The 16,222-nt window shown below is 40.4% G+C and overlaps 1 protein-coding gene across 6 annotated transcripts in view; it reads left to right on the top strand.

Moving 5' to 3' along the window:
• Positions 1-16,222, top strand: part of EDIL3 (EGF like repeats and discoidin domains 3) — a 287,431-nt gene that overhangs the window by 249,800 nt on the left and 21,409 nt on the right. The gene's annotated exons all lie outside the window — the stretch shown is intronic.

Below are 16,222 nucleotides of genomic sequence, written 5' to 3' on the forward strand. Positions count from 1 at the left end.
AAAAATAATTGTTTCTGACACAACCGGTTCAATATCAGGTAAACCAGTTACAGCATGTTACATCATAACCAATTTCTCTTTTACAATGCCTCAGTTCGCTACCTTAACCATCAAATGGAGTAAAAGGTATTTAATCTCTGCTTGTGTTAGCATATTTCTCGTCTGTGCTTCAGTGCAAGTGAACGTTCTAAAATTCTGAAGGAAGGTTTGTAGTGGTGAACTTGGTATAACACGTTTTAAGCAGTAAGTAAAAACTAGCAAATAACACTTTTTAAATACTTCCCTTTAAGAAGTAAACTGCTGATTTTATTCCTCTTTGGAGGAAAAAAATAATAATTTTAACATAATTAAGCAGATTGCAATAGGCACAAAGAGGACTAGATTTTTATATTGCTACCTTTCATTGGTGAGATTGTTTTGGAGACAAATTATAAAAAAAATAGACAGTCTGACAAGAATGCTCCTAATTGAGCAGCTGTGGGAACTAAACCTTTGTTTTATGCCTGTCACTGGTGTTTTAGCTGCTACAACAGCTTCCAGCTTTGTGTCAGATGGTAGCAGTGGAACAAGAGACATGCAAGGCTAATCAGTGTGCTTTTGGGAACTGAGAATAAGACACAATATATTCCCCTTTGGAGCACAGGAAAACTACAGTAATTTAAGATCACACCTGCAAAAGGCAAAAGAAGGTTCCCTGTCTCCCTGTTCCGTGCACGAGCTTGCAGATAGGAGACAAACCTAAGCACAGTTGATATATGTGCACCGTTTTGAAATGCTATTTTTAAAATGTTATGGATGGAAGAATATTTTCTTTTTAAATCAACTCAGATCATTGTAAATATAATTCATCATATTGCTTGTATTTTACGGGGATTTAACTCACAGAATTTTTCATACCAATTGGAGAGGATGATATTTGCAATTGGAAAATATTCCACCATTATGCGGAATGCCACAGTGATGAAACCACTGCTCCTGTACCCATCAGGCATGATGGTTGTTATCTACAGTTTCATTTAGAGCAGTAGGGGAAAAAAAAAAAAAGAGATTTCTCTAGAACCTTAGTAGTATAGGAGTATAGAATGAAAGTATCAGGTCAACATGTATTAGCAGGTCTCTCCCTCTCCTTAGATTTTCAGGTCTGCAGCAGCAGGATGCTTACTCTGTGGGAATGTTCTTCTTCACTGACTCTTGTATAACTCTTTACCTATAGTAATCCAGTTTCCGATTGCATCTTCTTCCATCACTGAGATATCTGTCAGCTCAAATGGTCTCAGGTTTCTGCATCAGTGGTCTCTCTACCCATTTCTGAGATTTTAATCAATGCTTTTTGCCTAATAGAAAGGTTCTCAAAGGAGATAGGAAAGAAATTATGTTGACAGGGTGCTGAGGCCAGCTGTGCCTAGGAGAACAGACTGGGCCTGGTCTCAGCCTGTAGCTGTGAGAAGAACAGAGAATTCCTGGTCAGAGTGAGGAAATGGCATATGAGAATGGGATAACACCAGATGCACAGTGGAAAGAGAGGACCACGAGATGCTGTCTGATGGGACGATGTCTATAACAGTGGATAGGAGCCTTGGACAGCGCTGACCTGCTACTCCCCAGGACAGTGCAGGTTCCTGACCTCCATCCCTTATGCCTCTATTCACTCCAGAGGGGCTATGCTGTATTTCCCATCTCCATTCCGATAAGAGACTTCCACAGGGAACAATGAAGAGGAACAATTTAAAAAGATCTACTTTTGTTCCTGTTACTGTTTGTGAGCAAAAACTGAACAAGCCAGCTGCAAAACACCCATAGCCTCAAGCTGGCAGATGCAGGGGCATTCTGTGGCTCTTAATATTCATAAGAACTTTCAGAAGCTGGTAAGCCCTTATTATATCTCCATCTACAATCAGCTGCATGGCAAGAAAACCTCCCTGGATCCAATTTCAGGATTATCTGAGAACAGATGCCAACTAGGATTGGACTGTGTATATAACTATGAACCTTATTTTTATGACATGATACCCTTGGAACAATTAGAACGGCAACTTGGTAGAGATAAAATTATCAGCATTTAGGGAGAGAAAAATGGATATCACATCCCTTCTTAATGTTTTGATTTTCTGTTTAGAAAAAGCTTGTTAGTCCAGGAGTTTGTGCAGATAAAAAAGTATATTACAGAGCTCTACAGTAAGTAACACATAAAAATACTGGCAAGCCCCATCTCATTTCTTTTAGTTCAGCACTTTCTTTTCAAAGAGATTAGTTCCATATTTCTCTGGGATCATTGCATTTCAACTGCTTTACAGAAATAAACCTAACTTCTCTGATACCCAGCCTTAGAAACTATGGGCATGATGAGCAAATGAAATACAATCTGTGTGGAATGCAGTACATTTCTTGCTGTCATGCTGGTAAATTTTAAGGTGCACCTGATGTGAGTTAAGTTTAAATGCACTTGTCAACAAGTTAAATGCATTTTCAGTGCCTGGTAAAATTCTACAAAATCTTATTTTTGTCTTTCTTTGGCCTAAATTATTTTTGTTCATTTTTTAGAGAAGTCAGAGTGGGTGGGATGATAAAGGAAGGGAATGTAAACTGGTGCAGAAGACATTGATAAAAGAAAGTGTTCAGTATTCCAAAATGTATGAGGAAGCATGGATGTGCATAACAAATAGCATATATTTTGCACGCATCAATGACAATGTAGCTGAGACAACTTTTGCAGAGAAAATAGACGTATCTTATGAGGCCAACTGATACTAGAAAGAAAATCATGCTGTTAATTTTGGCAGTATGCACTACTTCCATGGTATGCTGAAGCACTGATAGTTATAGCTACCAGGCCAGCACAAGACTGGGTCCTGTTGCTCTTAGGTATACCCAGGACTTCTGCAAGTCAAAAAATAAGAAGAATTAAGAAACTGGGAAAATGGAGCTGCCCTGACAGGTGATAGTACATTTCTAATAAAATTGAACCGTAAACTTGTAGAATAGCTTGAACTTGTCAGGTAAAGTGTCAACTGTCTGCTCACTACATGTGCTGTCACTGTGAGTGCCCAGGGGCAGGAGCTGTCATCACAAATATTCTCCAGAAATTCCACATTGAAGCTCTAAGGCTCAATTATTTACTCCAGTATTGGCAAATACTGGGACATGAAAAGGCCCTGTGCCTGTGCAAAATATTTATTCCTTTGTAATTTTGTGTTGGTGTTTTTTGTTTGTTTGGTTGGTTGGTTTGGTTTTTTTGTTTTGTTTTTCCCAAAACCAAGCACTAGCAGCTATTTTAAACTTTCTAAGTGCAACTGCATTGTTTTATGATACTATATGGCTATGACATCCAGAGCCTGCAGAAGGAAACATGAAATGTGGACTAAATAAAATAATGTGAATATGTGTTTTTAATATTTCATGTGACTTTGGTGACTAATACGAGGTACTTAATATCATCCAATGTCCTTGTCATTGGCACCATAATGCAAATGGAACTTACCCAAGTTATGGTTGTGAGCTCTTAGCTACAAGTGCCCCAGTTAGATCAACCACATAATCTTGTAGAATTTTATAGCCTTTTTTTCACTAGGTCACCTACAGTGTGTATCCCAGCCTATGATTTCCTGTACTTTGGGAAATTTACTTTTCCTACTTGCTGTCAGCAATGTTTTTCTTTTTAAAATTTGCTTCTTCTTCCACATGTATTCACAACCTGATCACAGTTGAATTTATCATGCACACACACACACAGATATAAAAAACACCCTGATGTTGGGACACAAAAAGCCACGGAAAGGGTGGGGAAATAATTCACAATTCAGAATTTTGATGGAGAATTGAAATAAGGGCTGTGTTTGTGAATATGCTCATGTAACCCAAATAACATCTTCACAGATAAGGAAATATTAAAACCCTTAAGAAGAAATTTGAACATACACTTCTATGTAAGTATATATATGCATGCATATTTATATAACGGAAGAACCCTTTCACTTCAAGGGACTTTCAGCATACAAAAGAGAAGTGTATGCAAACGCTCTGAAAGAGCTGCCTTATTAAAAGCCAAGGTCATCCTCTAAAACTTCGTTCAGAATTACTTTTTTAGTTTCCAACGAGCCCTGCACGAGTTGGCTGTGCAGCATCAGGAGCGAGTCACATTCCTTGTTACCGCACGTGTCTGCGCTGTTTCGCCATGCTCTGCTGCGCTGCAGCCAGCAAGAGTCCCTGAAGGCTGCTCCTCCTGCCTGCTGTCAGGAGCTGGTGCCATCCCACAGCATCTCAAAGAAAAGCTCTTTCGAAACTGTGCCAGTATTAAGGCTCCGGCTGGCCTCTGAGCAATAGAAACGCAGCCAGACTTCAGCTAGCAGATAATTTCACATGCCACCAAAGCCAAGGGGGCTTTGCATGAGCTACAAGAAGTCCCAAGAAAATGGAAGGGATTGTGCGGTAGGTTTTGTTTGGTTGTTTGCTTGGTTTTTGTTTGATTTCGATGTGGCAGTTGCCCATTTTGAATGTGCATTGTTGGGAGAAGCAAAGACTGCTTTTCTTGAAGGCTCCCTTTTGCAGCTGAATGTGCAATCAGAAATAGAAGCCAAGAAACAAAGAGGAGAAGATAACTCTGAAAGCCCAAGTGCTCAGCTCTGATTTAACCTCTCACCTTTATGCTCTTATGCATCAGCATAATTACAGACATATGCACCAAGTATCGCTTTCAAACCAAAGTTCAAATCATGTTGTCATCATGGGATCATCATCTCATCCTTAGAAATAAATTACTGAATATAGTAGATGCTATCAGGGTTCATACAACCTGATTGCAGTGGTAATTCTGGAAATGCTGGGAAATAACACATTAGTATTTTTTTTCTTGTTTAATTTAGAAATTATTTGCATCCTTTCTAACCCAAATCATTCTATGATTCTATGATGCTAAGCAAAACCATTGCTATGCACAAAGCACCCCCTTTATATTGAGAAAACCAACACTTTTTGTAGTGGATTTTTTTTTTCTTTTTTTTTTTTTTTCAGCCTTCCCTGTTGTTCTTGCTCAAGATAGAGTATGGACTGTTTACCATGGGGAATCACAAAGTATTTTTAAATCAGGGTAACCCTTAAGTGCCTTTTTCAATCCCCATTTTGGTAAGGGGCTTCTAAAGTCAAAGTATGCGTAGGAGAAGCTTCATCTGTCGCATGTCTTTGCAGTTCAAAGGGGTTGAAATATCAAAGTTAAAACTCAAGTTTTGTGGGGATGACCTGTATTTTTTTCAGGGTGGGATCTCTGGCCTGTGATACAAGCAGGTCAGGATCACTGAGCTGGTAATTGCATGTGAACTCAGGATCTCTCGTGCTTATGGGTGCGTGCAGTGCCCAGAGCTAGGGTTTTCATCGAAGCTGGTGGGTGTAACCACATTCGTACTCATAAAGCAGTGTGCTTGTGTGGGGGCTTAGGGCTAACACGAGGATGCTCCTTAATCCCAGATGAAATGCAAGGCAGTGCTTACTCTGAACGAAATACTGCCACCCAGTTTCATTAAACCTTTAAATCTGGTCAGTTCAACATATAGCATTAGGTAAAAATGAGACAGTTACATCCACTGTGTGTATAACCTTAGGAGTGTCTTTTTCTCCTCAGCTTGGCAAGTCCTTTTTGAGAAGAAGTGGTGGGAATCTATCAGTACAGAAAAATACTTAAGATTCCTGTAAAAATGACAAAGAAACACCTTTATATTAATGTTAGCGTAGCAACCACATAACCACCAAGTGATTATATGAAGGTGCTTTATTCAGCGCTGGAAGCCGGGGCAGGTGCCCAAATCTGGCTTCAAGTCCCGTTACTTCCCAGCCGTTATTTATACATACAACATTGCGTCAGGTATACATATTCATTACAGGTTGCAACATCAGCCTCGCTTTTCATTCTAATTAGCTCCCCTCCCCTTTGCACATGCGTGGCGCACTCTGGTGGTCGTCCAGGTGGTCGTCCAGATGAAGTAAGGAGTCTTCCTCTCCGCTGAACTCTGTCACCTTTCTCACTCGACGCATGCTCCCTCCGCTCCTTGGTTCTGCTTCAACTCATTTCATCATCTCCAGGCCCTTATCCAAGGTCAGGTTGTACCTATTCCCTCCCAGGGTTCCCCTTCAACGATTCCTTTAAATGTTCAGTGTACTCCCTAGGTTTCCAGTATACATAGATTACTTGATAATGTAAGTACATTTAATAATATTTAATTATACCGTATGATCCATCACCTGAGAAACATTAATAGAACATCCATTCGATTCTCCCCAACACTAACATTTCCCCCCTTTGAAAATACTTCACTCATACCAAGAGCAAGTATTTTCATTACTATTAAAACATAATTATATACATCCTGTTTACCGGTAACATGCATATTCGGGTTCGGTTCAGGAGGCTCATAAGGTTTTCCATACATGATTTCATAGGGACTTACTGACATCCCACTTCTTGGCTTTATTCTAATTCTTTGCAAAGCTATTGGTAAGGCCTGTGGCCACTGTATCTTAGCTTCCTGACAAATTTTGCTTAATCGTCCTTTTAAAGTTTGGTTCATCCTCTCTACCTGACCACTAGATTGAGGCCTCCATGGGGTATGTAAGTTCCAGGTAATTCCCAGTAACCTACTAACCTCCTTAACCACACTGGCAATGAAATGTGGTCCCCTGTCTGAAGAAATACCCAATGGTACACCAAATCTAGGGATTATTTCCTGTAGTAACCATTTTACCATTTCCTTTGCTTGGTTGGTGCGACAGGGAAGGGCCTCCGGCCATCCTGAAAAAGTATCAACCCCTACCAATAGGTATTTATAACCTCTTGCTTTAGGCAGTTCTACGAAGTCTATTTGCCAGTAATCTCCAGGCTCTATCCCAGCTCTAGTTCTTCCCATCTCAGCATGTTTCCTTGCTACCGGGTTATTCTTTAAGCAAAGCTCACATTTTGACATTACTGACTTTGCCATTGTTAACATGTGTACCGAGATGACACCTCGTTTCAAATAGGTCACCATTGCTCCTGCACCCCAGTGACATTCATTATGTTTTATTTGTAAGATTTCTCGCATTACTATAGGAGGCACTATAAGTTGTCCTGTCGCAGTCACATACCAGCCGTCAGGATTCTTCTGGGCCTTCATCAAATTTGCAAGTCTCTCATCTTCTGCTGAATACTTTGGGTTTTTAGGTAATTTGAAACAAGAGAGGCCTACCTTCGATGGAATTAGAGCCATTACTTTCCGTACTTCACGCGCGACCTTCCGGGCCGTCAAATCTGCCAATCTGTTACCTTCTGCAATCTCTGACATCCCTCCTTGATGAGCTTTACAATGCATTATGGCCACCTGTTGGGGTTTCTGTACAGCTGTTATTAATTTCAATATTTCTTCCTGATATTTTATATTAGTCCCTTATGAGGATAGCATTCCCCTTTCTTTCCATAATGCCCCATGTACGTGGACTACCCCGAATGCATATTTTGAATCTGTCCAAATATTCACATTCTTACCCTCGCTTAGTTCCAGGGCTCGTGTCAGGGCGACTATTTCTGCTCGTTGGGCTGAAGTCCCCGGAGGTAGGGAATTTGCCTCAATCACTACCTTTGATGTAGTTACCGCGTATCCTGCAAAACGAGTCCCATTTTCCACAAAGCTGCTTCCATCCGTGAAAAGTTCCCAATCTGGTCTCTCCAGAGGCTGATCTTTTAAGTCTGTTCTGCTGGCATAGGTATGTTCGATGATCTCCACGCAATCATGACTGAGGTCTCCTTCCTCCGCAGTTGTTCCTAGAAACACTGCTGGGTTCAATAGGTTAGTAGTTCTTAAGATTCATTCGGCTGGGCGATAGCCAATGGCCCCCCTTTTGCTCCAATACCGTAGTCACCATATGTGGCACGAACACTTCAATTCGTTTCCCTAATGTGAGCTTCCTGGCTTCCTGTATTAAAAGGACTGTGGCTGCCACGGCCCTTAAACACGAGGGCCATCCGGCGCTTACGCATCCAATTGTTTAGAAAAATACCCCACAGGTCTTTTCCAGCTCCCAAGTCGCTGGGTCAGTACTCCTAATGCCAATCGTTGTCTCTCATGCACAAACAGCTGAAAGTCCTTTGATAAGTCCGGCAAGCCCAAGGCAGGCGCCTTCATCAGGGCTTCTTTTAATTTCTTAAAGGCCTCTTGTTGTGGCTTTCCCCAGGTAAATGTACAGGCCTTTTGGGTTTCATAGAGGGGCTTTGCTATGAGTCCATAGTCCATTACCCACAGTCTACACCACCCGGCCATACCTAAGAAAGCCCGTAGTTCGTGCAGATTTCGCGGCTCGGGGATTTCACAAATAGCTTGTATTCGGTTAACTCCCAATTTTCTTTGTCCTTGAGAAATTTCACATCCCAAATAAATTACTGTTGTGCACGCGATTTGTGCCTTTTGTTTAGAAACCTTGTACCCATTTAGTCCCAATTGATTCAAAATATCAATAGTTACCTGAATACATTCTGACTCTCCTTCGGTAGCTATTAATATATCGTCCGCATATTGTAGCAGCAAGTATCGGTCCTTTGGTACCTGAATCTGTTCTTGGTTAATCCAGTCTTCTATTTCTTTAGCTAGTTGACTGCCGAAGAGGGTCGGGCTATTCTTGAATCCTTGAGGCAACCTTGTCCAGGTTAGTTGCATCTTTCGTCCGTTCCGTGGATTTTCCCATTCAAAAGCAAAAAGCTTTCTACTTTCCTTGTCAATGGGTATGCAGAAGAAGGCATCTTTTAAATCAATTACCGTAAACCACTTATATTTCTCTTTTACAGATGTTAACAATGTATAAGGATTAGCCACCACTGGGTGAATATCTTTTGTTATTTCGTTTATTGCCCTAAGGTCCTGCACTAGCCTGTATTCCCCATTAGGTTTCTTTACTGGGAAAATTGGGGTATTATATTCAGATTTGCATTCCTCCAGAATGTGGTAGCTAAGAAATTTATCTATAATCTTTACTATCCCTAGCCTAGCTTCTAGCTTCAACGGGTACTGTTTAATCCGTACCGGTTGGGCCCCTTCCTTAAGTTCAATTTTTACTGGCTGGGCTAGTTTTGATTTTCCAGGCTATTTCCAACAGCCTATCCAAATTTCTCAAATCTGCACCTTCTAACTTTTGCAATTTCTTCCTAATATCCTCTTGGGCTTGTCCCAAGAAAATGAGTGCTAATTGAGCTTTAGCTTGCTCAGTCTCTACGTCTAAATCTGTATATTTCTTAGCATTTTCTTTCAATCTCTCTAAAAAGGCGGAAGGTGATTCCGCTTTTTCTTGCCTGACATTATACAATTTTGACCAATTTACGGTCCGGGGCATGGCATTCTGTACCCCGATTTGTACCCAATCTTGATATCTCTTCAGCCTCCTTATTCCATCCCCTGAGTTATAATCCCATTGGGGATCCTCGGTGGGGAAGTTTTGATCTAGATTTCCAAGCACTAATCCATTACGTATATCTTCTCGGGCTCTCTCTCTGGCTGCCCGTAATACCATGTCCTTTTCTGTTGAATCCATCAAAGTATCCAGGATCACCTGGAGATCATCCCAATCGGGATTTTGGGTTTTAATTATCATTTTCATTATCCTAGCTACTTTATCTGGGTTTTCCCTGTAGGTGCCGGCTGCTTGCTTCCATATCATTAAATCCCCAGCTGAAAAAGGCACCTTAACATATACCGGTCCTTCTGTCCCCACTCCTTGCCTGAGGGGAGCGATTATTTTCCCTCCCTCTTCATTTATAGTTTCCCCTGCCCTTCGCTGTTGCCGGGTCCTATGTGACACAGGGGAGGCTAAAGTCGGGAATTCTCCATTACTACTGCTATCTTCCTTTTCTTTTTCTCTCTGTCCTGGCTCTTCCGGCGGAGCCGACGGCGCAACTTCCAAGTCAATATTTCCATTATTCATTTCCCCATAATACTTATTATTCTCTATTGCCTGATGCTGTATACAGCGTCCCTCCTTAGTACATGCACAACAACGTTCCTCAGTTGAAACCTCAAGCACCATTATTCCACAAGCATGCTGCCATTCAGGCTTTCGGCGCAAATAAAAGAATAATTCCACATACGGCAGTTCATCATATTTTCCTTCCCGCTTACAAAATAGCATCAATTGTAAAATTGTATTATATTGCAATGTCCCATTCTCAGGCCAAGTTTCTTGGTCCTCTAGTTTATACTGTGGCCACCAAATGTTACAATAATCAATCAGCTTTCCTTTCCGCATTTCTTGACCAAAACCTCCCTCTTTCCAGTGTGCTAGCAAACACCCCAGCGGGGATGTCCGCGGGATAGGTACATCTTTTCCCAGAATTTCTTTAATCTTTTTCATTTTGAGCTTATGATACGGACCCAAAAGCTGCCGGAGCAGCAACACACTCTCCCGAAAGCTGCCGGAGCAGCAACACACTCTCCCGAAAGCTGCCGGAGCAGCAACAGCACACTTTCCGGAAGCTGCCGGAGCAGCAGCGTGCTTTCCCAAAAGCTGCCGGAGCAGCAGCGTGCTTTCCCAAAAGCTGCCGGAGCAGCAGCAGCACGCTTTTTACATACCAATAATACCAGGTGCTGACCCTTCAGCACAAACCAATACAATTACCAATGCCGAACCTGCAGAGCTTTCGCTCTGTCTAACGGACGGCGCCTAGGCTTACCCCGGGAGCTCCCTGCCCAACCGAGCGTGGCTTTCGCCGCGTCTGACCGGCAGGCTTTCCCAACCAAATCGGTACCGAATACCCAAAGTTGAAAGCACCTTTGCTTACCATTCCAGTGGTACGTCGTGAGCAGCGGAGGTCGGTCGTGGTCGACTGCTCCCCGAGAATCCCTCGGTGCCGGCTGGAGCGAAACCGAGACACGATCCGCCTCAGCAGTGCCCACGCTGTCCCATCTGGGTCGCCAAAATGTTAGCGTAGCAACCACATAACCACCAAGTGATTATATGAAGGTGCTTTATTCAGCGCTGGAAGCCGGGGCAGGTGCCCAAATCTGGCTTCAAGTCCCGTTACTTCCCAGCCGTTATTTATACATACAACATTGCGTCAGGTATACATATTCATTACAGGTTGCAACATCAGCCTCGCTTTTCATTCTAATTAGCTCCCCTCCCCTTTGCACATGCGTGGCGCACTCTGGTGGTCGTCCAGGTGGTCGTCCAGATGAAGTAAGGAGTCTTCCTCTCCGCTGAACTCTGTCACCTTTCTCACTCGACGCATGCTCCCTCCGCTCCTTGGTTCTGCTTCAACTCATTTCATCATCTCCAGGCCCTTATCCAAGGTCAGGTTGTACCTATTCCCTCCCAGGGTTCCCCTTCAACGATTCCTTTAAATGTTCAGTGTACTCCCTAGGTTTCCAGTATACATAGATTACTTGATAATGTAAGTACATTTAATAATATTTAATTATACCGTATGATCCATCACCTGAGAAACATTAATAGAACATCCATTCGATTCTCCCCAACACTAACATTAATGCCCATGTTTCTTTAAAATATTTTTCATGTGTGTGTGTGAAATATTAATATTTTCATTATTGAATGCCATAGCACATTTTAAAATTATGTCCTTCTACAGAGTCATCTGGCATAAGCACAATAATGTGTTGCAAGTCAGTATGCAAATTACCGCTGATTTGCTTTGTAGTAATTGAGGTATATTTTCTGCTGCCTACAGAGCAAATAGTTAGGAAGCCGTCCACTCTGTGGAACAGAAATGCATGAGTGAGAAACATCTACTTACAGTCAGTGGAGAAAAGCTGTAAACTGCATAAGGGTAATTTTTTACTCGAATTCTTGATAGGAAACTATGCTTAACAGGCAGTGTATTTCAGCGATAAGCCAAAGATCTTTTATTTCTGTCTGCCAGCCAATATAATACCCTGCTTTCTAGTAGAAGTTAATTTATATTGACATGTTTTTATCTAGACTTTTTACTGGTAGATGCAATTGGCAGGTGTTCAGGTTTATTTCTGATTTACACCTCTAAAATTATTTTTTAACCATCCAAGTATGAAAATGGATGTGTCACAACATCCTCCACATGCCTGAAGCTGACTGAAAATTTCCTTTTCTTCCAAGCCTTCCAGAAGAGTGTAGATTTTTTTGACAGTAAGAAGTAGGTTCTAATAAATTAGACTTGTACCTACCTGACAGAGCAAAGGCTGCAGGAGCCATTTAAAAGATTAATCTTTGGGATGGGAACACTGGGAACACAAGGAAAAACAAAAATGAAAACAAAATCTGGTGGACCTACAGGTAAAAAAACATTGCTCAGAGCTGAAAACACTTTCTTTTTAGATTTCTTAATGCAAAGATTTCACAGACTTCTTTCTGTGTATGTTTGTACTCAAAACTTCCTAAGTTAAGATTTCAACTTCATTAATAATTAATTGATCATCTCCTACCTTTCTGCAGTTTTTTGGTAGACCAGACCTTACCCTCAGTGCTTTGTCTGTAGCTCTTTGTTAGCTGTATCAGATGTCAGTAGGGGTTGCCTGTTTGTATGTGCAAATGTAGAATACTGCAAATATTCGGCTTCAGATATTCTTCAGAATCCTAAAGGTTTTCTTTGGGTTTGAACCTTGTTTACTATATAAAATAGTTATGTCTTCGGAAGAACTAGGTTGACTTTTCTAGCCAGAGCTATATATTTCTCTTTTACTGTCTTTGGCTCAGGAAAAAAAAAAAAAAAAAAGTAGTTTTCTTATTTTTCAAAAATATTAGTTACAATTAGGTGTAGCAAAAGTACTGTCAGGGAATTTTGTCACTTAATTTGTCTTCATATATTGAAAAATGATTCAAGTGTTTTTACTAACCTACTCAGTGTGAACATGGCATAACACTTGTTGACATCAAAATCCTTTGTAGGTTAAGCATAGGAAGCAGTAAGCATGAGGTTAGCTACCTATATTGGAAATGGTGGTAGCATAATTTAATACTTTAATAATAATTTACAAAATTACATTCCAGTGGTATGTCACAGACACTAAGAGTCTTTATAACAGCCACTAAAGATCACTAAGTTCCTTCTGTTTATTTCAAAGGGGTTTAGAGAGGCTTTACATATAGGAGCCTATTCTAGGTTTAAGTTACAAAAAATGTACGTGTGGTTTGTTTGTTTTCTTCAGTGTAGGCACTGCAGAGCATGATGAAGAACCATTTGCAGGTGAGTGAGACAAGGGTACAAAAGACAAAGCAGACTTAGAAAATGTGTGGGTGACCTGCCAGAAGACCCACTGGGCAGTACGACTCTTAAACGGCTGAGGCCTTGGTTGTTGCCTGACCACAGGTGGCCTCAGCTGGTGGCAAAAGAAGAGCCCATGGTGCAGAATCCTTTCCATAACACTGGAAGTGTCTTATCCAGTGTTACTTGTGGGAAGTCCTCAGACTGAAAGTTGTTTCACACCTCATTCAGCTAGAGCCTAGGCTTCCTAGCTTAATCAAAAACATCAAAAATCCTTTTATAAGGTTGTGTAGCAGCCTGAGATGGATGGATATATTTTTGAGAAAATCTTTTGCATTACATTTTCTTATGTTCTCATATTGACTAGGATGCAAAAAAAAAAAAAAAAAAAGAAAAAGAAAAATGTGTATGAACTGTTTGGAAGTTCATTTGATTGAAATTCCTCATTGAAAATTTGTGTGATATTTTCCTATCGATCAGTTATTGTGCAGCTTTCATCAGGAAAGGTTTCTTAGCTCTAGAATGACATAGATGGTAAAAATGAAAGTTATTGAATTGACACTTTTGTCTGGAATGTGGAAGTCCATTCTCATAACCCTACTTTTTCTTACCCTGATCAGAAACAGAACTAGGCCATGTGGGCCTAGTGGCCAAGATACACATCAACTACTTCAAAAGCACAATTTCTTGTCTCATTTCTCTACGGACTTTTTTTTTTCTTTCTTTCTTTCTGTTTATCTCAGTAAAAAGTGATTTGCTTATTGTTTAAACCTAGGGGACACGGGACAATAACTTCCCACATAACTCTAGGCTTGGTCAACAATTTTAGCAATGTGTTAATCCCTTGAATCAGTTGTGCCTGGTGCTTTCCACATGCTCTGCGGTAGGTGCAGAGAGCTGATAAGCGTTACAGGGTGCTCTGAAAGCCAAGAATATACACCTGTGTCAGATCAAAGACAGAACTGAGTCCCAGGGTTGGATACATCCTGCCAATAGCCCATTCTTATTTTGACCAGAGGTCTGTTTATGAAGCTCTAATAGGAGCTCCAGGATGTCCTTTCAACTAATAACAGATAATCTTTCTTATGTCCTGGAGAATGAAGATTAATAGGCCTCTTAATTGTATTCAAGCCACTACATCACATGATTATTGCCTTAGAAGTGCCAAGTGATTTAGTCTAAAAGGAAGAAGAAATTTGTTTTTTTCTGTTAATCTGCAAAAATTCTTTTCTGAATAAAAATTAAAAAAAAACATATTACCAAAGGACATTCTTAAATTGCAGTGCACTGATCTTCTTTATTTCTGGAGGTTATTAATAGTGTATCATTGGGAACAAAAGCCTGTCCTATCACTTGCAGGGACAGGGAGGTGGACGGGGGGGCTCACTGTTGTTTTCAAAGCCTTGTAGCACAATTTTGACATTTTTAGTTTATTGCTACAACAGCACAGCTGTATGAAAACAGTTATGCATAATAATCCTGGCTGACAGATGGGCAAAGTCATTCTTAAAAAGAATGGCTGAATGATGCTGTCTTGGCTTCATTTCCTATAAAAGTAAGAGTCGTACACTCAGAGATTTTAAATACAAGGAGGAACTTTCAGCCTCAAACCCACTTATCTTCTAGACAGATTCAACTTTGCTTACAGGCAGATTTTTGTTAGTACTTCAACAGTTCACTAGTTATATTAATTATTAGTCACTTTGCAGTATCTTGTGTGCAAGCTTATCTTTAGTTTACTTGTTGATCTATAGCCTGCATACTCATAGATTATTGGGACACTTTTATGTACTGCAGAATATATTTGCAACATTATTAATCAGCTGAGAAAAAAACGACCAGGTGAATAATGAACTTCCATATTACCAACATTATTTTTCATTTTAAAAATAAAATGGGCTGCTCATGTGTAGGTGAGTCCATTTATGATCTCAACATTTTACAAAGATATTTATCAGTCCTGCAGTAAAAGGTGTTGCATCATTTTCTCTACTGAAAACTGAGCATCAGTTGCAGTAATTCAATTCTAAGGAAGGATTTTGCTTTTCCAGTCATTGCATCACAAGCCTTTGATTTCAGTTTAAAACCCATAATGCACTGACAAATGCCTCAAGACAAATGAAATCTGAAATAACTAGATTTCTACAGATTGCTGTTGAAAAGCTTATGCTGTTTCGAAGCGCTGCTATAAAATGTTAACTTCCTCATCCTTCACATTTCAGGTTATCAGGTGTCATTCTGAAGCTTATTGTTAAATAGACCACATTTCCTCAAGTTTTCTCCTGTGTGCATTTCCCATGGATCTGCTGCTGTTTTACCAACTCCAGCACCTGGGATACCCTGCAGTGGTCTTTGGTAGAAAATTAGGGAACCCACAGCTGGGACAGAGCCCACAGGACAGCCATGTAGGAAATCTTACAGATAAATTTGCTCATCAATTTGAGATATTTTTTAGTAAAACAAGGAAAGGGAGCAGAATTCCTTGTTCTTCTCGGAATCCAAAGAGAGTACAGCATGCCCACATGGCATCTCAGGATGATTGGTTCCTTGTTCTTAGGAGGAAAGACAAACAGAAAGAGAAATAACTGATATTTTTCTTAATTCATTTTTTTTCTTTGGTAGTTGTTATTTCCTGTGTTTTATTTTCATTTTCAGTCATACTCAAAAACTTCTGACCAAAAATTATCAGCATCATTATAATTAGTAGAGCAATAACTACATTAAATTATATCTTCCAGAAATGTACTCCTGAAGGGCACTTCTTACTGTCATCCAGTTTTATACACTTCTTTTGCCTTTAAAGACATGTACCGTTACATGAAGAACTGAATGCAAATGAAAATTTCTACACATTTACATATCTATTTCTAGCCAGAACTAGGTGCTGGGATAAGTGAATTGTACTGCACAGTCAGGGCTTGCACCAGTGTTCAGTAAGTATTTCATCATGAACTACCGATGATTGTATTCATACTTTTTTTTCCCTCTTTTTTTCTTTTAAATGACTAAGTGCTGTTTTGTCCT

The sequence above is a fragment of the Anser anser genome (genome assembly GCF_964211835.1).
Source record: "Anser anser genome assembly, chromosome: Z".
Lineage (NCBI taxonomy): Eukaryota > Metazoa > Chordata > Aves > Anseriformes > Anatidae > Anser > Anser anser.